The 27,907-nt window shown below is 34.4% G+C and overlaps 1 protein-coding gene and 2 long non-coding RNA genes across 26 annotated transcripts in view; 1 reads left to right on the forward strand and 2 right to left on the reverse strand.

The window, feature by feature from the left end:
* Positions 1–17,776, reverse strand: part of LOC116537527 — a 23,372-nt gene extending 5,596 nt beyond the window's left edge. The window contains exons 1-2 of the long non-coding RNA XR_004263164.1: positions 12,892–17,776; positions 3,569–3,575 (exon numbers count right to left, since the gene is read on the reverse strand). This is a non-coding gene — a long non-coding RNA (uncharacterized LOC116537527). The remainder of the gene's footprint in view (positions 1–3,568; positions 3,576–12,891) is intronic.
* ZEB1 (zinc finger E-box binding homeobox 1) overlaps positions 1–27,907 on the reverse strand; it is a 202,861-nt gene that overhangs the window by 117,728 nt on the left and 57,226 nt on the right. For 8 of the 24 annotated variants that reach the window (XM_032259716.1, XM_032259704.1, XM_032259712.1 and 5 more), the window contains one exon: positions 18,328–18,470. The exons of 12 other annotated variants lie outside the window; for them this stretch is intronic. The gene's annotated coding sequence lies outside the window, so the exon portion shown is untranslated. Of the gene's footprint in view, positions 1–17,782; positions 17,862–18,327; positions 18,471–27,907 lie in introns of all 24 variants that reach the window. 4 more of the 24 variants (XM_032259706.1, XM_032259715.1, XM_032259703.1 and 1 more) reach the window with 1 other exon arrangement.
* LOC116537528 lies at positions 12,901–26,547 on the forward strand. Its single transcript, XR_004263165.1, has 3 exons — positions 12,901–12,913; positions 24,113–24,120; positions 26,464–26,547. It is a non-coding gene; the product is annotated as an uncharacterized LOC116537528 (long non-coding RNA).

Here is a 27,907-nt window from a genome sequence, read left to right on the forward strand (position 1 = left end):
AAGGAAGGAAGGAAGGAAGGAAGGAAGGAAGGAAGGAAGGAAGGAAGGAAGAATTTCAAGATGGCAACAGCAGAATGTTAAAAAAGCTGAGCCCTGTGTGACTGTACAGGATGCACACCCATGAATCCAGCCTGTTCTCTTCCCTCTGTGACCTTGACTTTGGTTCACACCCTCTCCCAGTTCAGTCTCCTGTCAAACAGTTATTTCCTCTGAAGTCATCCATCTCTGCCTTCTCTCTCTCAGCCACCACATGGCTTACATTCATGCTGTAATCATGCTACTATCTTCAGACTGAAAAAAATAAAAGAAGAGATGCAGTTTGAACAAGACAAAAGACAAGATCCAACCCACAGTTTAATGTAATACCTCCCAATGATCTTTGAATTATTTTAATTGTAACCTAATCTTTTCAGGAAAAGAACAGGATATATCACATGCATACAAAGATGCACTTGCTTTGAAAACGATATAAAGTAATTACTATGTGAAAATAAGTAGTGTTTAAAGTACAACCAAATATGTATTCTTTTCATTAAAGGTAAAAACAAATTCTCTCAAGTAGAAGGTCTGCATTTTGTTTGTAACCAGAGTATCCAAGTCAGTTAACATATTTTTAAAATGATTTCAAGGCTATAAAGTTGGTAACTTTTTCAGTAAATGAATACTTGCATAGGCAAGTGTTGCGTATAGGCAGGTAAAGAATAGATAAAGGCAGGTATGCAGAAGCCTACATTGTCATTAATAAAAAAAAACTATTCATTTATTCTTCCTGAAACAGGAAAAAGAATCAATGTAATAGAGCACAGACTTTAAGAAGTTTAAAAAACAAAACAAAACAAAACAAAAAAAACGGGTGTAGAAAAGGGTACACAGCAATCGGAGAAGCAAGGATTAAACTGATACATAATCTTCAACTCTAACTGCAATCGTAAATTTGTTGCTTCAAGTACACTGTTCCTACTCTTAAAAAGAATGTGTTTTACTATTTTTAAATTTCCAAAAGGATAATATACTGAATCTTTATAACTTTGTGAAAACTTAATATAGTAAACATAGACTAGTCTGTTCATAGTCAACATGTACATGGTTTATTCCTTAAAGACTGTGAATTTCCAGCAGTAATCTGCCTTCACGGTTTAAAATGTATTTTTATTGTTTCAGAAATAAAATATGAGTTCTACAGACATAACAGTTTTACCATATCATTAGCATTATCCATGTGTTTTCACTTAAGGCAAAAGTGTAAGAGATATTAAATAGTACCTAGTTTTATACTATTTCTTGGAAATATTTAAATAAATTTATAAAAGGAAACAATATGTAATATAAATAATATACTAGTAATCACTCTTTAATATCCACAATATTTGGCATCTTTTAAAGGAGGCAGTGTAAACAAAAATCTGTAAGAATGTTGATTCTATTATTTTGTCCTATCTAGCAGATAATTAGGCTGAAGATTCTTACTTTTAAAAATGAATTTTTTACAGACTAGTCTCATCTCTTAAAGATCATTATTCTATCTAAGAATTAAATACATTGACACTCTTCTTAAAATAATTCTTTAGTTTTGTCAAATCATTTAAGCTGCCAAAAAACTGAATATCAGAGAACCCATCATGACACACATGCACACGAGCTTCTGATTACAAGCGGGGAAAGTAGGGTAAGTGTTTAATACAGGTAAGATTTTGAAAAAGTTTTTACCAAGTGCTCATATAACAATAACTATTACCTGGTAACTGATAAAGGTTACTGTTTATTAAGTATCAGGTTGTGTACTTTGTTCTTTATAAACATTCTCTCTAATCCTCACAACAATTCTGATACTTAGCATTACTATTTCCATTTTACACAAAAAGAAATGAAATCCTCCTCCAAAATCAAGTTTTTCATTTCTGTTTACCTAAGGTTACACAGTTAATAGAGTAATAAAACTAATATTTGAACCCAAGCTGTCTAATTCCAAAGCCTGCACCTATGATGCACCTCTCCTAGATTATACTTATTATATATCTATATATGCACTCCTATAACATTATATTTATATTCAATTTCTTTCTTTCCAAATAATTTATTGGGGTTCCTGACAGCAAATAACAATAAGAGCCCCAAAAGTTTGTATTAAGAAAAACTGCAGAATGCTTTTTCCAAGTTTGGCTTTACACATCCAATTCTCCTTGCTCCCAATTTTGATCTGCAGGAAGCTTCCTTTGGCAGAAAAAAGATAAAGTGAGATAGCAGTTGTGGCACTCCAGTGTCACATCAAGAGTTTCAGGAGTCAGGAAAGTTTCATCTCCAACAGACTCAGGACTGAGCATTTTATCCTCACTTCATTATAAACCAAAGTCTTCATAAAAGGTCACTAGAGAGCAATCATGAAGAAACAGTAATAAAGTTTAAATAAAACAAAACACACAGCATTGTTTCAAAGCTGGAAGAAACTTCAGCAGTCACTAATAGTTCAATATTTATTTTACAGGTGAGAAAACTGAAAGCCAGAGAAATAACTGTCAAGGATCCCACTACTGATTAATCAGAATTTTTCTTAATGCTCAATCTGGGCACTCAGTCAGGCTTCTTTTCAAACTAAACTCATCATTTCAGGAATACCTTCTCCACCCACTCATACCACTCTTCTTCTTGATCATCAATGTTTTTTTCTAGGATCATTATTTTTTAGCCACTCAGGATAATACTTTCGAGTAATCTTTGACAAACATTTCACATCTTCTTTATCATTTAATCAGAAGACAAATCCTACTGCTAACAAAACCCTTACATTTATACTTTCTTTTCTGTTCTTACTGCTACCACACTGGATGGTAGCCATATAATCTCCAACCTACACTCTTCCTATGGCCTCCTCCTTGGCCTTTCTTCCTCTTCTGGTCTTTCATCTCTCCGTTAACAACGACGACAACAACAACAACAACAAAATACTGACTTTTGGTTGCCTTCTGAAAGTTGAAACTTTAATCTGGTATCAAAGGCACTGCTCTACCTAAGTACAAACTCCCTTTCCAGGTTTTAGGGTTTTCTTCTGTTAATTTATTTTAAAATAACATATCCAATGCCTATTATGTTGGAGTTATATCTGTAAGACTGCACCAAATTAGTATTCTAAATGCATTTGGTTAAAAACAAATCAGAAAAATTACCATATAAAAGCTTTAAAATCTAGCACGATGTTAAAATTGCAGCAAAATTGGTGGGATAACAAATTAGTATAGTCTGTTCTGCTATAATACTTATTTTGAAAATGCAAATTTGTTTCAATGCACTTGGTTTATTAGAGAACGATGTGAGCATAAAGAGAATTTCACCTTTGCTTATGCATGATTTTATCTGTGAGAAACACTAAATGAACACAGAAAATTGCTGTCAGCTTAACTAAGTCATATAAGAATAAACAAAAAGCACATCTGCACACATCTCAAGTTACCAGCCTCTTCAGTTCACTGTGCCTCTGTTACAAGCCACACCCATCACATCCAACATTGCAACTTTCCTTCTGATTTCAGACAATCTTCCTTCCACCACTTCACAACAATTTGGAGACCACAACCCCACACCTACTTCCATAAGCAAACATCAGGGTTTGTTCAAGGTAAAGTGTCACATGTATAATAGTGGTTATATATTTCTTAACCATTTAACATATGTAAAACTGTACTGCACTTGGTATCAGTTTTCTGTCTTTTTGAAAACGCATCACTGACAAAATTTTTGTGGGTTGTACTCCAACCCCATTTTCCTGATAAGCCCTATGATTTTTATTGCCTAATCTAATTCTGGGTAATTAGCTAAAGGAAATAATTTAGGTAAATGTAAGAAGTTATACATACAAATATATCATCTACCATATTAATAACAGCAAAAAAATAGCCTTAAGATATCCAACAGGAAGAAAACAATTTATTAATAATGATACATCAGCAAGATGATCTGTTAGTCATTTAGACAATAATGAAGACTATAATGAAACATGAAGAAATGTCATAATTAAAAAGTAAAGTAAAATTTGTATATTACTATATTTAAATCAGTTATACATATAGTCAAAACAAAATTAAAATTTGAAAATAATTATTTGGTGGTTTTATGTGATTAATATTTAAAAATTATTTTAACAAACAGTTACTTTAACAAAAGTTATGTTGGTAGGCTGAATTATTGTTCCATGCTTTTGAAGATGTAAACTTATAAAACATAGAACAAGGATCCTGAAGCGTTCAATCTCTGTACTGCCTTTGCAACTCTTCTGTAAATTTAAATTGTTTTGTAAGTTTTTTGTAAAAAATATTCCTTACTATGGCAGTAAATGACTGATACTTTTAATGATAAAAGATTCTTTTAAAAAGTATCCATATCAGCCAGGCACAGTGGCTCATGCCTGTAATCCCAGCACTTTGGGAAGCCAAGGTGGGAGGACTGCCTGAGCTCAGGGGTTTAAAACCAGACTGGACTGGGCAACACAGTCTAAAAAAAAAAAAAAAAAAAATTAGCCAGATGTGGTGGTGTACGCCTGCAATCCCAGCTACTCCGGAGGCTGAGGCAGGAGAATTGCTTGAATCCAAGAGGTGGAGGTTGCAGTGAGCCAAGATCATGCCACTGCACTCCAGCCTGGGTGACAGTGCAAGATTCCGTCTTCCAAAAAAAAAGTATCCACATCATAGCAAACTCAAATAGTAATCATATTTAAGTTCAAATGATATTTGAGTATTCCATACTTAAAAAAAATAAAGGGTCAAAACCAAGGATCTGCGCAAAAAAAGAAAGTTCTACATATACAATAATATCAATGTATACTGTCATATTTCCAATACCTTGAGCTCCATGCATGTCATTTACTGGAATATCTGAATGCTTATTCAATGATCCTAGAAACTCTCAAAAACCCTGAACTATCTTAAAATTTTGTGTTGGCTAGTTTTTAATTGCACTCATTTGTTAATTCATCAATATTAACTAAGTGTGCAACATGAGCCAAACACTATATTTCTACATGCTGAGGATAGATCAGTGACCAAAGCAAACAAAAAGCCTTGCCTTTATATTCTAGTGGAAGAAGGCAAAAAAGAAATGGGAAAAGTAGGTAAAATATATGGGATGGTAGATGGTAATAGGTCTTCAAGAAAATAAACTTAAAGCAGGAAGGAGAATTGGGGTGGAGTAGGAGAAATCTGCAATTTTAGATCAAGTGGCTAAAGAAAGCTTCTTTAAATTGACATTTCAGTAAAAATCTCAAGGAATGAGAGAATGAGCCTTGTAGATATACAGGGAAAGAGCATTACAGACAATAGCCAGTGCAAAGGCTCTAAAGCAAGAACTTGCCTGGCAAGTTCTAAGAACAGCAAAGAAGCCAGGATGGATGACTAGAGCAAAGTGGGTGTGAGCAGGCAGGAGTGGTTGGCAGTGGCTTTCTGGGAATGACAGTCCAGAGCACAGAGCATGATAGGCTATTTTAAGGACTTCAGTTTTTATTCTGGTTGATATGAAAAGTCAATGGAGGATTTTCATCAAAAGAGTGACATAACATGGCTTATATTTAAATATAGCTACTTTACCTGCTATATTAAGAATTGACTGAAGTAAGTCAACAGGCAGAAACAGGAAGACCAATTACAGAAGGCTTTCACATCTAAATACAGGTGAGAGATGAAGGTGACTTGGAGCAGGGCGGTAGGAGTAAAGATGGTGAGCAATAACTAAATAGCGGAAATATTTTTAGGACGGAAACAAGATAATAGTTTGGTAACAGAAATGTGAAGAATTATCACATGTGGAATGAAAGGAGGACAGACATCCTTGGTGACGCCAAGGCTGATCAAAAGAGAGCAGGTGGTGTTACTCAGATGGGAAAAACTGCCGGAGGACGTTTTGGTTGGGGGAAGATGAGGAATTCAGTTTACTACATTATATTCTAAGACTAAAGGGGCTGGGCACAGTGACTCACACCTGTAATCCCACCATTTTGGGAGGCTGAGGTGGGTGGATCACCTGAGGTCAGGAGTTCAAAACCATCCTGGCCAATATGGTAAAACCCCGTTTCTACTAAAATTACAAAAATTAGCCAGGTATGCTGGCACACACCTGTAATCCCAGCTACACAGGAGGCTGAGGCAGGAGAATCACTTGAACCCAGGAAGAAGTTGCAGTGAACCAAGATAGCACCACTGTACCCCAGCCTGGGGGACAGAACAAGACTCCGTCTCAAAAAAAAAAAAAAAAAAATGAAGAAGACGACTAAAACTTCTGCTCATTAGCAAATGGATACCCATATAAAGCCATGGTACTATATGAAGTTACTAAGCAAATGAATGTGCAGTTTTAAAGGCCCCAAAATTCCAAATGTTGGAGTATTACCAATTTAGAGATGGGGGACACAAGAAGAAATCAGCAAGAGACTGAAAAGTAGCAGCCAGAGGGGTGGGAGGAAACCAGGAGAGTACAGTATAGTATCTAAAAGGCCAAACAAGGAGTGTTAAACACCATTGCCAGGTCAAATAAGAGGAAGACTGGGATGACCATCTGACTGGCAGCATGGTAGTCATTAAAAAGTACAATTCTGGTGAAATAGCAGGGGTTACAGGAACTGAATTCAGACAGCACAGACAACTACATATTTCAGAGATATCAACTGTAAATGAAAGACACAGGGCAGTAACTAGAGGAGAAACTGGGAGTAAGATTTTTTCTTTTTAAGATGAGGAAAAAAACCAGTATTATTTGTATGTTGGTGGAAAAGAACCAGTAGCAAAGGAAAAATTATGATGCAGAGAGAGAAGGCAGAATTGCCCCGATTTTTTGAGACTCACTAATTATGACATATCCCCCATTAAAAATAATTTCAATATTTATCCAAATGTTAAAATCATAGCATCTCACACAATATTAAAAAAATAAAAAGAAGCCAATATATATTTAATGGTTCTAAAAATAAGTGTTGAATAAATCAATGAATAATATAAGTTTGAATAACTGCCCTTCCTAACACATTAACAGGTATCATGTTTTCTTTTGCCTTACTTGCCTTAAATAAGTGGTATCTTCTGAAACACAGGTATTTTAATATTTTTCACTTGATCTGAATTGTGGTTGTTGTGTAACACATGCATGAAAAACTCTACCTTTATATTCACATAGTTCTTTGAAGTAGATTACTAAGTCATCATTTTGTTTATATACTTTCAAATCCAGACTTTAGACAGCTAAACTATTAGCTGAATATCCAGTATAGAAAACAGATTATCTTATCCAGTCAAGTTTGCTAAAATTATATAAATATACTCCCAACTTCAAAAATAATACCTATCCACGAGCACTGTATCGGCTTGTAGAATAACACATGTATCTGGGAGAACTTAAAAACTATACTTTAAACCAAGGTTTGGCATTTAAAAAGTAAGGGCCAGTTTGTAAACACCATAGGCTTTGAGGGCCACATACAATCTCTGTTGCATATTCTCCCTTTTTTTTACAATCCTAATCCATTCGATCCTTTTTAAATGTAACAATTTTAAAATGTAAAAACAATTGTTAGGTCACAAGCCATACAAAAATAGGCTGAGGGCTGGATTTGGCCCATGGGTCATAATTTGTTGATTCCTACTTTAAACAGTTGTACAAAGATTAAATACGAGCCAGGTGAGTCAAATTTCAGGACTGAAGCTGGACACATTTAAAATGCTTTATATTCTGCAGAAAGTAGATGCATATCTGTCCAAAAATAGGAATTTCTACTTGAAATAGCATATTCAGAAACATGCTGTATCTAAAAAAGCAACTAAGTTGTCCTTTTACCAAAAGCCACTGAATTGATAAAATAGCCACTATCTCTGATTACATAATCAACCCAACTGATAACACTTTTCAGGATTATCTTTTGTTTTTTTTTTTGGAGACCGAGTATCGCTCTGTTGCCAGGCTGGAGTACAGTGGCGTGATCTCGGCTCATTGCAACCTCCACCTCCCAGGTTCAAGTGATTTGCCTGCTTCAGCCTCCCAAGTAGTGGGGACTACAGGGGCGCACCATCACGCCCAGCTAATTTCTGTATTTTTAGTAGAGACCGGGTTTCACCATGTTGGACAGGATGGTTTCGATCTTTTGACGTCATGCTCTGCCTGCCTCAGCCTCCCAAAGTGCTGGGATTACAGGCATGAGCCACTATGCTCGGCCAGGATTCTCTCTTAAATATTCTATCAGTAAATGGTGAAATAAAAAGAAAGCATTTAATGTGTTTTAGTTTCCCCATTTTAATTTATTGCATTAAAAAAAACCAAGATGAAGTTAGATTCAAAAGTTTAAAGTTAGGAGAGCTAGAGCTATTTCATTAACTTCTTTTGGACTCTTACATACTGATAAAGGCAATGGATCCTTCCTCCAGAAAAAGAAGTATGTCCAAACTTTTGCTTTAATTTCAGAGAGATCCAGAATCCCTGAAGCCAACCCATGTATCCTGAGCGAGGACACTCTTAACTTAAAAAGCACAATAACATCTTTCCTTCAGATAATTTCACAGCAGATTTCTAAAAATATAAAAACCTACATGATTATCACATGGTAGTGAGTAAAGTAAAAGTATTTATAGATAATATACTAAAAGTAAAGTATTTATAGATAATCTAAAAATCAAGACAATAATCCATGCTCTTATGACTGGTGAATTTTTCAGTAATTCAAAGCTTATTACAACTTGGTCAACCCTTAATGAAGCTTTTCTCTCTCTCCTCACACCAGCTTGTGATTTCTGCCACAGTCTGGCCAGTTTCTCACTCTGCAAATACATGCTGTATTTTTTTCTGCATCAATTCTCATGTTACCCTTGCCTGCAGTTTTCTCGCCATACCTGTTCAGATCTTACCTATTTGTCAAGACCCAAATTAAACTCTACCTCTTCCATCATTTCTTTTTTGATATTGTAGCCCATAGTTTATTTTCCTGGGATTCAGTGCTTTTTGTAAACACTACTAAAACAGCGAGTCATACCACAATTTGTGTTATCACACTGTTTTTGTATGTTCGAGTATCTCCACCATGCTGCCAGTAACAAAAGGTAGGAATACTTCTCACCATCATCATCTTAGGCTATAGCGTGATTATAAATGACATATATTTCATAAGTAATTATTAAATAAGTGAATTAGCTTCAATGGCTACCGAAAATACTGATTTGGTTGCTCAATAGAAATCTGAATTAGAGGCAAAAATTTTTAAAAAAAGAACAGCTCAAGGTACATTCAAATGTTGTGCAACAACAACAAAACCTCAGAGAAATGAAATTGAGCATTTAATTTTTAAAACTGTACTATCTTTTAAGCAACAATGTCCAAAGCTAGATAAAACTCTATAAACTGAAGTGCATAATCATGATTACTTGGTTGTTCCTCCCCACCACATGGACATGATGGGATAAGAATAAACTGCCTTGATTTTAGTTCAAATTTTGTGGTCTAAATATAGCATTGAATCATAACTGGCTGGCGGAAAAGTCTACTGAATGTTCCACTAGGTCTTAGGCATTTGTTTCATTCAGCACTATGCTTATTAGTTATCTTCATATAAAACTTTCCAAGAGTACAACTAGTCCCAGGCAGCATTGAAACGTGGGGAAGTCCCACCTTTACAGCTTCTGTGTCACTCTTGGCATCTCTTTTGGCATTGCATTCCTTTAAAATCAGGTGCTTTCAACCTAAGCTCTGATGCTCAAGGGTCCCCCTGTGGCAACCTGCCTAGGCTTGTGTTCAGGTCAGACCTCATCCTTCTCTTTCTTTTCTTTCCCTTGCCAAAATCTCATGAATATTTATTTCAGTCAATTAAAGTCTTACTAAGTAGATTATTTCCTATAAACAAACTCATTTTAAGGTGTACTTATTGAGCTAAAGACTATAATGATGGAAAAACAATGTTTTTAAGTATAAAGGCATTTCACCAATGCCTTTCATATCATATACCTAGGAAGTACTAGTCTACTTGCATAAAGTTAGCACTAGTTTAGAGGAAGTATTTCTATATATAAAAAGAAAAAAAAAGCATGAGCTGTGACAAAACCACTCCTAAAACATTTACGAAAAGCGTATCTAATGAGCTTTAGAGGTGAAGAATAGTGAGAAAAGACTAGATTTGCGGTTTTCCAAATGTAGAACTATTTGTTAGCACACTGTTGTTAATGAAGGTAAAGTTATTCATTAATTCAGTTAATAAAACAGGTTTTTAGTTGTATAAAGCAGATTTGTGCAATGTTTCACAGGCGCATTAACTATATCAGAAATTGAATTCTTTGTTCCCCTCTATCACTAAAGTGTGAGCAACAACCCACTTCCTCCCAAGTATTTGGACTTAATGAAGGGCACTGCCATTAACCCCTGCTCAAGTGAGGACCCAGGAGTTATTTCTAGTGTCTCTGATTCTTCAACCCCTCATCCAATTAATACCCAGATTCTATAGTTCTAATTTGTTTTTGCCTACTTCTCTTCATTCTCACTGTCACCACACTAGCTCAAAGCTCAAGCCCCATTATCTCTTGCCTAGATTTACTGAGAGGCTTACTAAATTCACACCCTCATGGTGCAGATGCAGCAATCTTGGAAAAACACAAATCTGTGGTACATGCATATGATGGAACATTATACAGCAATGATAACAATTTGCAACCATAGTCAACAATATGGACAAATCTCTTGATCATAATGCTTCTTTCATCCAAGTGAATACACACTGTATGCTCCTATTTATATAAAGTACAATGTAAGCAATACCCTCTATATACATTGAGAAGTCAGGCAAGAGGTCTCCTTGATGGGCAAGAGACAGGATTGACTGGAAGGAAAATGATGGGGAACTTTTAGGATGCTGGTAATGTTCTTTTTCTTCATCTGGGTGGTCATCACATAGGTGTGTTCAGTCTATGAAAATTCATAAAACAGAATGCTCATGCTTCTAGATGTATTCGGCTTTAATAAAAAATTTTAGAAAAAATACAAATCTGACGGTCAATGTCTTCCCACTCTTCTTAAGCTAAAGCCCAAAGGCCAATATCTAATATTGACTTGCAAGATATTTCACCATGCAGTGTCACCCTTCCCTCTCCCTGTGTCTTTTGTCTTGAATGTGTTTTGTTCTCCTTCTTCCTTTATGACTCTCACATCTGCTGTGCTCTCAGCACAAAATACCACCCCGCCTTCTCATTTGGTTTTATTAACTTCTAATATGCCTCTGATTTTGTTAAAATTTCATTTCTGCAACCTGAAATAGATTGTAGTTTTGTTTTCTGATCCCAGATTGGGTTCTAATCACCTCTGTCTTCCCATCACTCCTCTTTAGCTGTGAGGGGAGGCAATATGTTTTGTTTACCACTCTATTCTCATAGTTCTCAATATACTTGATGACTGAATACATTTACTTACATCCCTTACAAGGATATGGCAGGTAGCTGTGGCAAAGTTTCATAGTCTAAGTTCTCCAATATAAATGATGAGATTGCAAAGAGTTTTAAATATGCAAACATAAAAGAAATAAAAGTTAAACATTAAATTGTTTATATACACCGGGCACAGTGGCTTATGCCTATAATCCCAACACTTTGGGAGGCTGAGGCAGGTGGATCACGAGGTCAAGAGATCGAGACCATCCTGGCCAACATGGTGAAACCCCATCACTACTAAAAAATACAAAAATTAGCTGGACGTGGTGGTGCGCTCCTGTAATCCCAGCTACTCAGGAGGCTGAGGCAGGAGAATTGCTTGAACCTGGGAGGCGGAGGTTGCAGTGAGCCAAGATCACGCCACTGAACTCCAGCCTGGTGCCTGGCGACAGAGCAAGACTCTGTCTCAAAAAACAAAAATAATAAATTGTTTAAACACAGAAAGATAGAAGCCATGCATATATCTTTTATATATATGCAGGGAGAAGTCACTTTTAATGGTTATTAAATGTATTTGAAAGCTCTATTTTAAACAATAATCTATGGTAATAAAACTCTGAAATGAAATAATAAAGTTTTAGTAATTGCCTATACACAGACATTAAATTATTTTCAATATCATGAAAACCAAGAACCTGGCATTGTTTTAATGAATTGAGTGAGTAGGTCAACTAATTGCTTCAGTTTCTTTTAATGAGAAGTCACAAAAGTATTTAATATCTGTAAAACTCAACTTTCTTGAAAAAAAAATTTACAAATATTTGCAAACATTCCTAAGAAGTATTTAAGGTTTTCTAAATTAAACATAAAATAACTTGATGAATACAAAGTAAAAATATAACTTTTTATTTGTTAGAATTACCCTTGGAAAATAACACTGGCCTATCAAATAGCATTCACAAATTGTTCTTCCTGGATAAAAAGCAAAATCTGGTCACTTTTTATAATGGCAGAAAAGCATGAGTGATAATTATCTTGAGTGAAAATGTCCAAAGGAATAAAAACAAAACTGAAACTATAATTTGTTTCAGAAGTCAATACCATTTTCTATAATGAGCTTTATACAATGCATTTTAGAATCTTTAAGCATAATTTAATTTAAATAAAAAATAGAAATAGTACAGCTGGGCATGGTGGCTCATACCTGATACTCCCAACTCTTTGGGAGATAAAGATGGGAGGACTGCTTGAGCTCAGGAGTTTGAGACCAGCCTGGGCAACATGGTGAGACCCCTATCTCTACAGAAAACACACAAAAAATTAGCTTGGCACACACCTGTGGTCCCAGCTACTTGGGAGGCTAAGATGGGAGGGTGGCTTGAACCTGGGAGGCGGAGGCTGCAGTGAGCTGTGGCTGTGCCACTGCACTTCAGCCTGGGTAACAGAGTGAGACCCTGTCTCCAAAAAGTTTATATATATACTTCTATATATGGATATATAATCTCTATAAAAGTATATTTTTTACACACACACGCACACACACACACGTAGTGTTACAAGTTGCCTTACTTTTTTTCTACTCCTTTCAGAAAATAATTGTCTTCTGTATAACACCCTCTAAATTTCTTTTTATTCTAATATTCAATTTATGGTATAAATGGACTAGATATTAAACTAGGCAGACTTTACTGGTTAGTACCAAGAAAAGCAAAAGAAAAAAATAGTATTTCCTTTATTTTGAGAAAGGTATTAGTTTCCCTAATTAATACAGAACTTGCTTACTTACCATTTCTGAAGTCTTACTATAACATTAAAAGCATCTCATGATAAAAAAGACCTTGAAGTGCCGTAATCACTGAAAAACAACAGGAAGTGTATATAGGCTATTGAAGAATCTCTTTAACTAGGGTTCAGAACCTAAAACTGTCCCAATAATGCCCAGTGTAATGTTTATTAAGGCAATTACCTACTTTTAAAATATTCTGGAAAAACATTATTCACCTATTTTCTTGAGTTTTAGTTTTGGAGACACAATTTGAAAAGCAAAAAAAGGACTTAAATGATAATGGATAATTCATTTTCTTTTTAATCTATCTTCAAGAACTTATCACATAGTTTCATACCTTAATGGAAGGCCACTTTAATGTTAACTAGTAGAGTCCAATCAAAGGGCAGAACAGAAGAAACCATTAGCAAACTAACTGCTCCCATTTGGGCTGGTATTTTCAAGTTTAATTAATTGAAATTAATTGTATTTTCTTTTAAAAATCAGCATGAATTTTAAAGAAATAAACTTTAATTTTCACAAGTATTAAATTTCAAATGAATGAAGTTACTTAAATTCTTTAAATGTTAGTTTATCAGTAAAATAATCACATTAGACTAGATCACAGTGGGTGTTGAACAAATTTTTTTGTTATGAAAATTATGTACATTCTTCACACTAAAAACACATGTATACAAAATATGACTGTAATTTCAGGGGATTCGCAGAATCTCTGAAATCCATTAAATAATCCCCAGGTAAAAAGTACTAGATTATATTTCAGGTCTTTTGTAGTTTTAAATTATGGTTTCAGAAATAAGGCAAAAGCCACTTAAAAAAAAAAAAAAAGGAAGTCAGTGTTAAGAATAAAAGTGAAAACCCAGACACAACTCATTAATTTACTCACTGCTGTTGAAGACATTAGTTAAGAAAGGCTGAACACCTTACTTATATATAGATGTGTTTATCTGACAAAATAATTCATACCTTAGACATTAGAGGTTAGGCAAAAATAAGATTCTTACATAAACCCAGGATATTTCTAGACATGAAAATGTGTGACAGCCACAGATTTCAAATGACAATAAGTTGTCTCCCTCATCCCAACTCCACCATCACCACCAGCTCCAATTCCTTCTTAGAGTGAGGAAGAAAAACATTATATACTGAAAACTATATTTGAGACCTTTCAGGTGACTGTTTTGGGGGAAGGACAATACTTTCACATCCTGAAATTTATTATTTAAAAATACTTATTTCGATCACACACACACACACACACACACACACACACACACACACACACACACTTACCTGTAGTTCTTGTTCTCTGAAGGAAATGCAGTAATTGTAAACATCCCCACACTCTTGGGTACATTCTCCTAAGTGTGAATGGATTTGGAATGCACCATAACTTAGCCTCAGAACTGCTAAATTATACCACCCTGTTCTGGTAGTTGGCATCCATCTGCCTACGTAAATAATAATGTAGGCCCGTCACCTAGAGTCATGTAGCTTGTGAAGAAAAGTATTCTCTGAGAGGGAGGTGGTGCAATGGCTGTCTTTGAGACAAACAGCCTTTTCTGCAGCACTTAAAGAGGGCAGATCCATGCTACTAAGGAGGTGACTGTATGCTTCAAAAATAGTACTAAAATTAATACATTAAAAATGTTAAAGAATGAAAATGAAAAGATGTTCGTTCTGCAAAAGAAGCCCTTAGGAGACTGACTGTTGAACTGGTCAGGATCCAATGGTCAACACCAGAGCAAAGAATTACAAGTACTTAAATACTTGTAATGAAGTAAGCCTAATCCTGGCATTCAGTAGCCTTGTATTTTGTGTTAATGCTTGACTACCGGAGATTTATGTGACAGATGCAATGGGAATCAATGGTAGGAAAATACCTTGAAATGGCCGAGACCCTGAAAACTGCTGTGGTAACTGCCAAGGGAGCACTAGTTTCAAGAAAAATGATAGCAGCAATGTGCTGTTAGATGATCTATATTTTATAAATTCAAGTAATCATTCAAATTATAAAATTTCATAAACCTTATACCTAAATAATTTTGATTTAAAATGTTTAAATATGTATGGACTAAGTGCCTCTTCTGTCTTAAACCTACTAGATAATTAGGAAGAAATGGGCTACAGATTTTTTCTAGTTTACAGGCTGATTTTTGGAGGGTTAATAAAATCCTGCACAGAGGAAGAGATACTTTATTTTCTAGTCGTCTAAGATTCCAGGCAGCCTGATAATGTCCTCTTCTCAAGTTAAACCAGAGAAGGGTTGTCAAATAAAACAGAGGATACTCAGTCAAATTTGAATTTTAAATAAGCAGTAACTTTTTTGGTAAAAGTTTGCCCCAAATGTAACATGGGACACAATTACACTAAACAATTATTTGTTATTTACTTGAAATTCAAACTACACTGGACATGCTATTTTGTTTTTTACTTCTGCTAAATTTGGAAACACTAAAAGGGGGGGGTCATACAATGGACTTTAGCATGGATGAGGCTAAAATAAGAATTCCATTCATTGTCTAGATCTGAACTGTGGAATATGGTAGTAACTAGCCATGTCTGGCTATCAAGCACTTTAACTGTGGCTAGTCAAATATAAGATGTGCTGTGAGTATAAAAAACACAGATTTTGAATGCTGAGTATGAAAAAAAATCTCATAAAACATTCTATTAATTATATGTTGAAATTATATTTTTATATATATTGGGTTAAATAAAATGTAATAAAGACTAATTTTGCCTTTTTATTTTCTTAACATGGCCAATAAAAACTTAAAATTACATATGTAGCTGCTATTTATGGCTCAAATTATCTTTGTGCTGGTTTAGATGCCTCAAAAAACAAAAATTTGTTGTCGTCCCATCTCTAAAAAAATCAGTATTGGCAGACACGTAAGACTGCTTCTCTCACCTCCCTCCAGCTATCAGAGTAGGTAAAGAGCATGATTATGCCAGGGAAACAAAATTTCTAGTAGGGACTAGCATGAACTGGCTAAGACCACTTCAAAAACAAAAACAAAATGTGGTGCACCAATACTGATGAAAGACAAATCAGAAACCTGATCTTTGACAAATCATTCTTATGTGATTAAAAAAATACTAATATGGATGTGTGTATATGTACACATGAGAATCAAATATTCTCCCAGATATTAGTTTCAATGGAAGAAGCCCTTGGTACCATTATTTTGTGTTTCTCTCCTACATATGATCAAAATCATAGAACAATAGTTGATTTTATTACCTTCTATGAATTGAGATGGATAAGTTATTAGTAAAAATTGTTAGAAAAAGATCTTATTTTTGATACTATAGAGCAAGATCTCACAGGTTCCCATTTTATTTATACATGCTACAAAACTAATCTGAAATTAGAACACTAGTTCTAGGATAGTGAAATAAACTTTTATTTGCTAAAATATGTACTATCATAAAATAAAGCTCACTTTTAAAAAGATGTATGTTTGGAGAGCCTTCTTAGATTAAAAGTATTTTAGTTATAATAAACCTTTAGTTTGGGTAAGAAATAATAACCTATATCTTTATAACCCACCTTATAATTTTCATTAGGTTGGAAATTTAATTCAAAGTGTTCTCTCAACTGGCTAAAAGAGATAACACATTTGTCCATTCTATTCTATGCTATTATAAGGCTAAGATATTTAACATGCTCTCACAAATAAAAATTCAAAAAAAAATTGTATACATATATATAATCTCTATATACCCAATAATCTGTATTTCTTTTCTAATAAGCCCTACATGATGTCTATTTTGAAGATTTAAATCTTTTAAGTTTACCTGCAGTTAAAGTAACCAAGGCGAGTTCTAACTCCTCAACAATTTACATACAAAAAAAGTAAATTGGTTCTCAAGGTTTTTCAAAAAGGTCCTAGCTGTAATTTTTTCTTACTCTAACAGCAAACACACAAGTGTTTTTCCTCTTTAGTGTCTTTTATTATACAGCTATAGGAAGAGCAACAGTTTTGAAAAGACAAAAAAATTATCCTGCATCAGAGGTAGGGTTGCCGGACAAAAATCAGCACATTACCCCCCAATTTAATGGTCCATAAGAAGTTCACACTTTGTAAAACTAAAGTTTTCAGGATCATTTTAAGAGCTTTAAGAAAAATGAAATGAAATGGACAAGTTTAATTTCTTCATCAGTACTTTAAGTTCTCATTGTTAATACTACAGAATACTGGGGATTACAATCTAAAATGTTTTACTAGACATTTAGTCTCTTGTTATTCTAAGTATTCTTGTTTAAGAGTGACTTAATCCTAGTATTAATGACATTTTCAAAATCAGCATGCTTCTGTTCTTCTCCATAGTCAATTATATTTAAGTGACATTTTAATTTAAGATCATTCTGAGAGACATCTATAGATTATGTAAGTGAACAATAAGGTTTTCTGATAGTACAATTTGGAAGTAAAGCACAGACATTGATTTGTTTATCCTTCATAAGGTTTCCCTGATAGAACCAACATATCTATTCTTCATTTCCTGAAGACAGGAAGAAGTTGTAAGACAGGAAAGAAATTGCCAATTTTAAGTAATTTTTTCCAATTTTAAGTAATACTTTTCAATTAAGATCTGACACAAAAATTTTATGATTACATACCTTTTAAAGATTAGATGGCCTTTGCTTCCATACTTTCTGAAGGGTAATACAGATTACAAAATGGTTTAAGGGACTTTCCCTGAAGTAAAGATAAGATATAGCTTCAAAAAGATCCTGAAAAGTAATTCTTCAAAGCTGGTTGTATCCACTGAAGCTATTATGTCATTAGATTGCCTAAATGGTGTCATTGTTTCAAAATTCTTAATCCATATCTCAAGACATACAAGAAAAATTATTCATGTGGGATTAATTCGAGCAGTCATTAACTGAATAAATGCAGACTAAACTGAAAACAGATTTTACTATGACTGGGATTTTTTTTTAAGTAAAACAAAACAAAAACATCCATACATCTCCAGGACATGCTTCATTTCTAAATAACAAAAAACACCTCTTGATAAATTTGTGATGTCCTACCCACAGCTCTCTAGGCTTCCCTTCTGTGAGAAAGTCTGAAGGTCTCACACCCTCAATGGAGCATTCCAAAACCAGTCTTAGGTTAGGAGCCTGGGCCCACGAGTGTGCACTCACTACACAGTGCTTACCTTTAGAGAACAAGGTGGCTGACACAAACTGATCAAGTTCTCACACCCCACACCTCCAAGAACACTGAAAAAGATCTGCAGATCTTTCTTGGTGCAGGAGGAACCTCTTTACAATCCTCTTGTGGTGGAAGTTTAAGATTGTCCTGAGGGAGGAGAGAAGAGTAAAAGATTATACTGAGATCATATCATTTGGATCAAGTTTATCTTTCTATATTACAAAACGAAGTTCTGAAAACAGAAATTAGATAAAATCATGAGTATTCTTAAAATCACATTTTCTTCTTTCACAAAAAGTATCTCCCCTAAATATTGCATGTTTCAAATATTACTCCTTAGACCCAAAACCTTAAATAACTAGTTCAATGTCTATCCCATCACGGGGAAGTTGAGAATTAAAAAAAAATAAAAATAAAAATACAGAAACACTGTAGGTTGCCAAATGATCATAGTTATAAATTCCATTTTAAAAAATGTATAGCTAAACTCATTAAAAAGCAATGAGTTAGACAGAGCCACCAGGAATTCTGTCCTCCCTTTGTACTTCCAAGATTATGGCATATGCTATTTCCTGACAACTAACTGAAAAGTAGCCCTCTGAATTGTGTTAAATGCCACAGAATCAATAAATTAATCTAGTATAATCAATCAATCAGTTTAGTATGAATCAACAATAGAATCAATCTACTAAAATGTAAAACTCCAAGAGGAAAAGAAATTTTGGCTTTTTTGACACACTAATTATCTGTAGTACCTTAAATAGGTCCTGGTACATAATAAGCATTTAAAAAATTTTTGATGAATAAAAGGATATTAATCAATTAGTCAATATTCTTAAGATTCAAACTTACATAAAATGAAACAAAAGCCTACAAATGTTCTGAGGGTTTGAAAACTAATATAAATGTTTAATTATGTATAAAATAATTCTTAAGAATATAATATCTTAAAATGCCATATCTTAAAATATTAATGAGAAAATGCTATAAATAAATTATTATAATCCAAACTCCTTGAAAGGAGTGGAATGCTTTAAGATCAGGAAATCATGCAGAGTACTTTAAAATATATCATTAAGTATCAAATATAAGAATAATATTAATATAGACTAAAAGGAATATGCCTTTTTAATGCTTTAGTATTAACAGTTTTCATCTGTAGATCAATATAAATCAAGTGATACAATGATTGTCTATAGCAATAATTCTGCCTAAATAAATCATTACCATAATATTAAATTGAAATCAGAAGATAGCATTCTATCAGTATGATTTTCTTATGTATTTTAGTATGTACATTTTGTCTGACTGTAATAAACAAAATATTATTCATTTATTTTCCTTTAACTATTATTAAAAAGTATTATTAAAAACACAGACTTAATTCCTTTAGACGTTTGCCAACTGTTTCCAAATTTGATAGATTAGAGAGAAAAAGAAGAAATGCTGGCTGGATGTGGTGGCTCATGCCTGTAATCCCAGCAACTTTGGGAGGCCGAGGTGGACAGATCACGAGGTCAGGAGTTTGAGACCAGCCTGGCCAATGTGGTGAAATCTCGTCTCTCCTAAAAATAAAAAAAATAAGCTGGGCATGGTGGCAAGTGCCTGCAATCCCCGCTACTTGGGAGGCTGAGGCAGGAGAATTACTTAAACCCAGGAGGCAGACGTTGCAATGAGCCGAGATTGTGCCACTGCACGCCAGCCTGGGTGACAGAGCAAGACTCCATCTCAAAAAAAAAAAACAAAAAAAACTCTAAGAAATGCTAAAATTAACATCGGATTAATGGTACTGATAAAGGACTGAATATATACTTTAAAAAATCTAACATGTAATAAGTCCACTAGAATCAGAAGAAACAACTATTTATAAAGTATTTGATTCCATTTGACCCCAAAATCTCAAAATGTAGAATTAGAACTTAAAACATACTGGACAATGTGTATGGTGCATTTCATTTCACATAGTGGTTTTGACCGTATAGCAAAAGATACCATTTGCCATACGGTCAAAACCACAGTGAGAAAACAGGTAGCAAAATCCACCCTTCATTCACTAAAATAACGCTTTCATGGACAGATTATGCCTTGATTGCAGGGAGTAAAAAGCTTTCCACATTTCACAAATAATCCAATTTCATATCTTGTCTCAGGGAATCAGGCTTAAATGTGAAAAAAAAAACATTTAAAACTTTAGGCTAAAGAATATAAGTGTACACAAAATCTCAGTTAATTTAAAAACAATTTTCCTATTTTCAACATCCTGTAAGCCTCTGAACTAACTTTGGTGGGGAGTAAAAACAGTTACAAAGAACTAAGTGCAAATAATACAACAAAAAAAGCTAAAAAGGGGTAAAGGCCAACACAAAGTTGGAAATCTTACTGAAGGGAAAAGACTGCTTGCTGGTTGAATCTCCTAGGCCAACGAGGGTGAAAACAAACTCCCAAGACAGAGGAACTGACTAGAAACTTACTCATGCTGTGGATAATGGATCCTTTGCCTCATTTCTACCTGCAGAGAATGAAGTCTAAGTCTACCAAATTCAGAGATTTAGTGTTGAATTTTTCATTTCACCTGCAAATATAGATTACTAAACCATACTAATATCTCATTTTAAGATCCCTACAAAACTTCCCTGAACAACCTACTTTCCCTCCTTAACGCTGGCCAATGTTTCTCATGCAATCTGTAGTGAAGGACTGTTTTCTCCCCATTGTGGACCCATGTTAATGGACTGCCACTCATGACTATACTCAGCTCACACTACATAAAACTCTACAGGCAGCTGTGTTAAAAAGACTGGCCTCCCCTTCAACCAGAGGAGATAGTTGATGTGCCTGAATGACACAGACATATCATGTGACTATGAGTTTTTAAACCAATACAGAAATTGAGAGTAAGCATTTAGTCATGGATTGATTAACAAACCAGCACAGCCCGTTCTTCAAGGAGCACTGGTATAGGCCGGACACGGTGGCTCAAGCCTGTAATCCCAGCGTTATGGGAGGCCAAGGCAAGTAAATCACTTGAGCTCAGGAATTCCAGACCAGCCTGGGAAACATGGAGAATCCCCTCTCTAACAGAAGTACAAAAATTAGTCAGGAGTGGTGGCACATGCCTGTAATCTCAGCTTCTTAGGTGGCTGAGGCAGGACAATCACTTGAATACAGGAGGTGGGGAGGCTGCAGTGAGCTGAAATCGTGCCACTGCACTCTAGCCTGGGCAAGAGTGAGACTCTATCTCAAAAAAAATTTAAAAAGGAGCACTGATCTAGCTTACAAAAGGAGTGCTGATCTAGCTTATGAGCTTATGATACTACTCCTTTATACTTTTTACTGAATCCAATTTCCAATTTTAATTCACATGTGCCCTTAGAAACTACTGACTAATAAATTATCAGTGACTTATTCCAGTATATTCCTTTACCAGTTCTTTCTACAGCACTATACAATAGAACTTTTGGCAATGGCAAAATTGTTCTATAGCTTCATTGTTCGAAAAGGTAAACATTAGCCATATATGACTACTGCCCATTTGAAATGTGGCTAGTGTGACTAAAGTAGTGAATTTTTAATTTTACTTAAACAGATGTAAACTTAAATTGCACATCAAGCTGGTGGCTACCATACTGAATAGTACAGTGCTGAAGTGTCACATTACTATCATGTACCCTTTAAAAAAATTTAGCATTTAAAGAAATCACCTATTTCCTTCAATCCTAACAGAAATATTTTAATTGTGACTATCACTTTCCATATGTACATTTAGTTATGTACATACTTGTAATCCTGGCATATAAATTTACTATTTTATTTTCATTTATGCCAAACATTTCTCCTCATTTATAGAACTACACTATCTAAAATTGTGCCCACTAGCCCCATTTATGTATTTAAATTGAAATAATTAACATTAAATTAAAAATGGCGTTGCTCAGTTGCCCTAACCACATTTTAAGGGCTCAGTAGCCACAGGTGGCAAATGGCTACCATACTGGACAGTGCAAACATAGAATATTTCCATCTCCACAAAGTTCTCCTGAACAGTGTTGTTCTATAGGCTCCAAAAATAATCATTTAAATGTAAGATTTTATGTTGCTGTTTTATAATTAGTCTTTAAGTTGGGCATTTTCTATATGCATGATTTTTAATTAGAACAGTATTTCCTAATATGTTATTATGAAATTTCTAAACATTACTGTGACTCTCAGCATGTATTTTCACATTATTTACCAAAAGGGTTTGTTAGCACTGCTTACTTGTAAATATTAGATTTCTTTTTAAAAAAATTTATGTCTTTTAACACAATGAAAAAATCTCACATTTATTATTCATATTTCTTTACTTTCACATTCTTTTTTTTTTTTGAGACGGAGTCTCGCTCTTGTTACCCAGGCTGGAGTGCAATGGCGCGATCTCGGCTCACCGCAACCTCCGCCTCCTGGGTTCAGGCAATTCTCCTGCCTCAGCCTCCCGAGTAGCTGGGATTACAGGCACGTGCCACCATGCCCAGCTAATTTTTTGTATTTTTAGTAGAGACGGGGTTTCACCATGTTGACCATGATGGTCTCGATCTCTTGACCTCGTGATCCACCCGCCTCGGCCTCCCAAAGTGCTGGGATTACAGGCTTGAGCCACCGCGCCCGGCCTACTTTCACATTCTTGATCTGTCATCTTCATTTCTCATTTATGTATTAGAACCTTGATATCAAACTTGCATATTTACAACAATATAACTTACAGCTACTATCACTTTCCTTGTAATTTCTGATGCAGTTTCCAAAATCTTGTATTATTCTTTTAATCATAATATTTTGTCTAACAAAAATTTTTCATCTTCAAGTATCTTCTGGGTGAGTCCTACTATTCTTCAAATATGAGATGTAAAGATATTCTCTCTGCTGCCTTCTCTTTTAAAAAATTGCTATGGTTGTATAAGATACAGATGAAAACATTTTTTGTCTAATTAGTTTTGAGGTGTATCACTGAATACCACTATCTAACACCATTGAACAAATATCCTTTAAGTAGACTCTCACTTAGGAAAGAATATTCTGTCATACATTTAGTTATTGTATGTATTAATAAATGGGACAAATTTTGTATTTCTCATGATGCTCCAGTAATGTATGCTTTACAAAATGGAAACAAGCTTTTTTTTTCCAGCATTCCTCTTAAGAAAGCAACTGTATTAATTTAAGTAAGTATGAGTAGAAGAAAAGAATGAATGTAGACAGCATGCTCTACTCAAAAATTAAGAAAATAATTTGCGGGTCTATCACCTATTCAGGATTTCTTAACTCACAAAATGCAAAATGTTTGAAACTAGTAAAGGGGCTGGTTTAATCTGTATTGACACTGGCAGAAACCAAGGTGGCATGCAAACAGAGACAGAGGAATTGAGGTCTGAGTCAGCCACAGGGATTTGTATAAGTCACGCGATGCAGGCCACATTTCTTGGCTCTCATTGGCCATGAAGTCGGGCTTCAAGGGAAATTTATACTTTTCTTTTTTCCTGAGGCAAGAGTCTCACTGTCACCCAGGCTGGAGTGCAGTGGCACAATCTCATCTCACTCCACCCTCAGCCTCCTGAGTAACTGAACTATAGACGTGCACCACCACACCTGGCTAATTTTTGTATTTTTAGTAGAGATGGGGTTTTACCATATTGGCCAGGCTGCTCTTGAACTCCTGATCTCAAGTGATCTGCCCTCCAGAGCCTCCCAAAGTGCTGGGATTACAAGCGTGAGCCACTGTGCCTAGCCAGAAAATTTATACTTAAAGCTATGAGAGAGAGAGGTCTCTTCTGGTATCTGGGTTACACACCTATTCTTGCATCATTATCACTGTTTTAGACACTGTTGCTTTAAAACCTTTTTATATTTAGCAGGGCAAGACTTCTCATTACAGAATCACTATAAAATAAATCACTAGAAATTTTGGAAGTTAGAGATAAACCTAAAAATCTATAAATTACTTTTAGTCAAATGATTTGCCAATATTCTTGATTCAGAAACAGTTTCTCTCCTTTTATTTGAATCTTAAATTTGTTTCAAATACACTGGATGTTAATATTTTTTTCCAATGATCTAACATCTCCCTCAAATGTATTGCTAGGTATTACATTTTGTTTGTTACAATTCTGAATGAGATATTTTTCCAGAATGATTTTCACTTGGTATAAAGATACAATATATCTTGTACTTTATTAAATTTTTATTGTTTAATACATGATTTTAGAGCTGATTGCTGTAGATTTTTCTACATAATCAATCAGGTCATTTACAAATGAAATATTTTAGTTTTATTTCTTCTTCAGGTTTTGTCCATTACCAGTGTTAAATAAAAATGGAGCTAGTGGTGAGGGGTGAATAAATTAGTAACCAAAGTGGTGATTGTTTCATTCCTGAATTTAAGTTTATCACCATTTATTCTACAGCTTTGGTTAGATGATACTGTTCAGCTTGTTGATTTAATGAAATATCCTGTTCTTCAAGGCTCAACTTATCACCCACAGTTAGTCACAAAATAATGTATTTGACCAAATAAAACTGGAAAAAGGTCTCCAACTCCTAAAGGATCAACACTGCATATATGTTGACTATATAAAATTATTCTAATACTGACAATGTTCATTACAATCAAATAAGAAATATGTTTATTCTATGAAAGTCCTCAGAGTCACATATAAAATGGGCACTCAAGGTGCTATGTGGTCCTTATAGTATCTCAAGTTACCTTTGGAATGTTACACTAGATATTTAAGAGATGATATTTAAGATATCAGGCTTCTTTCCAGTATACATTGTTTCAGATAAATAAAAAAGGCATAATTTATGAGGGGAATTTCTTCTTATAGAAGAATTTTCACTAATAAATGTGGAAGGCATGGCAGATTAAAAAAATGCATTCCCCTGCAAACCCTAATGATAGAATTGATTTAGTGAACAGTCAGCAACTTTCTCAATGGAAGGAGAGATTGGTAGAAAATTCTCAATAGAGAGACTGGGCTGGCACCACTGCCCAATTTTAGCATTGATATGAATATGACAAGCAGACATTATATGCTCCCTGATTGATGCAATATGGAGAAACAGTTCCATGTGTGAAGTATTCCTGTATGCCTTCCATCCTCAATACCAAAACCAAGTTGAACCTGAAACGAATTAAGTCTTTCGAGCCAACTTTTAATTCACAGGAAATTCAGAGGTTACAGGAACAAGTTAACAGGGAGAAGCCAACAGAAAAATCCAGAATGGGGGATATTCTACAGGATAGCTTACCCAGTTTTGTCATTAAGACATGAAAGGGAAACAGGGAGGGAAGGAGGAAGGAGAGGGTTTGGGGGTGGGTGAGGTAGACAAGTGGTGGGAAAGAAAAGACCTTTTCATTATACAACAGTCCTAACAACCAAATGCTATATAGATCTTGGTTGGATTCTGAAAGAATCACCTAAACGTAAAAATGGCATTTTTCAGTCAAAAGCTGAACATTCAGTTTCTCTGAATATGAGGTAGTTAGTAGTTATCATTAATTTTGTTGGATGTGATAGAAGTATTGTGGTTATATAAGAAAAATTCATTCTTTTAAAGAAATACATATGAAAGAATGTAGGGATGTAAAGACTTGAAGTCTGGGATCTACTTTATAAAAATAGTAGAGGAAAAAGAAGACAGTAGATGAAGCAAATGTGGCAAAATTTTGCTAATTGTTAAATTTAGGCCATGGGGTTTATTACACTAGTCTCTCTTAAGTGTATGTTTAAAACTTTTTACAATAAAGTTTTTTAAAAATTCAAGCCTTTGGAACATCATCTACTAAGCCATATATATTCTAGTACAAATAAAAGAGGAATTACCTACCCACAAATAAAAGTGGAATTACCTACCCTACTACATAACAAACATTCACAATCAATACAAAGCAAGGATGCAAAAGACATGACAGACTACTCTGTGTGTGACTGGCACAGATTTACCAACACTTTAAAAGATTAATTTTAAAATTAAATTTGGCTTGCACATACTATTACTCTGTGTGTGTAGAGAGAATACACACACACACACACACACACACATATACATACACATACATACATACATACGTGTGTGTGTGTGTGTGTGTGTGTATAAATATAAGGAGAAAGAGACAGACAGACAGACACACAAAGAGAGAGGAGAATTTAAGTTCCAGTCCAACAATACTTTAGGAAAGAGAATATCAGAAAATGAAATAATTTGTGCCCTCAGAACAAATAAACAAACAACAGAGATGACAGCTTATGGGGTACACTGAACCAATACAAAGTAGGTTATTTTATGTTGATACCTTCCTACCTCCTTCATTTCTCAACAAAAACATACTGCCTTCTGGTTTTATTAGAGCATATGACTTGGGTCTGCATTCTCGCAAATTATCTCATGATTCAAACGTGTCTTTCTTTAGCTGATATTCCCTTCTCTAAAAGAGACCAACTGGTCTCAGCTATATAATAAGAGGGTAAAGTGTTACAGCCTCACTGTGCTAAACATAGAATAACAGAGTATTTTATATTTAGTCAGTACTGAGGTATTTAAGTGAATTATAGGTATACATATCAACAGAGATATGTGAATTTATATGCTCCTCTTCAAAATGTAAATGCATTTCTAATGGGTAAAGTACATGTAGCAATATGTTTGAACTTGAAAGACTTTCTTATACTTCTTGTGTATCTACCACCTGCACATCCGCCACTGTTGTAGTGGTTATCATGTATGCCCTCTTATACAAAGTATATTATAGCATAAGACGGGATTGTCTATTTGTCACCTTATTTTCTCAACAATTAGGACATTTTTGCTGGTTCTTGACTTTTTGTTAATTGCTTAATGATACATAAGATTTTTTCCCCAATACACCACAGTAAGCAAATCTTCCTAAGAAAAAAAAGTTTTTCTTTATGGCTAATTGAATATTCTTATAAACTTAAGTTTTCTTTCATATCATTGCATATTAATATTAAATAGTATCCTTTCTCTAAAAATGTTTGTGTTCAAAGCCCTTGCAAATATTTTAACATTTAAAATACAGTAATTCAAAATATAGGTGTTCTTAAATCTTCTACTAAGCCTATAAACAGCATCTATTTTAACTCTCTTTTATGTGAAAAATTATTCTAATTATGACTGTGTTAGCATCTAGTAGTTCAGTAAGCACAGCAACTAATTCTGATGATGAGTATGTATGTATGTATGGGTATATATATATACATGTTTTACTCAATGTTCACTTGTTGCTAAACATATCAGGGCATAGACCTCCACCTCCATGACACTAATACACAACTGGATAATACAGTGGTGCTTCAATGAGCAGATCACAAATACTCCCCTCCTTTTTAGGAGTAGTGATTCAGTGAGAACATTTGGTAAAGCAGACATGTATGTATACCTATATCCAATATGTATGTATTATATACATATATGGATATTTGTATTATCTATGTATAATATATACATAATCTATATATGTATAATACATGTATTATGCTTTAGTTTCTTTCCCTTAAAATGCTAGTCTGCTTTTTAATGAACTGTTAAATTAT

The sequence above is a fragment of the Sapajus apella genome, unplaced genomic scaffold (genome assembly GCF_009761245.1).
Source record: "Sapajus apella isolate SASKATOON/1434 unplaced genomic scaffold, GSC_monkey_1.0 scaffold111, whole genome shotgun sequence".
In the NCBI taxonomy this organism is placed as follows: domain Eukaryota; kingdom Metazoa; phylum Chordata; class Mammalia; order Primates; family Cebidae; genus Sapajus; species Sapajus apella.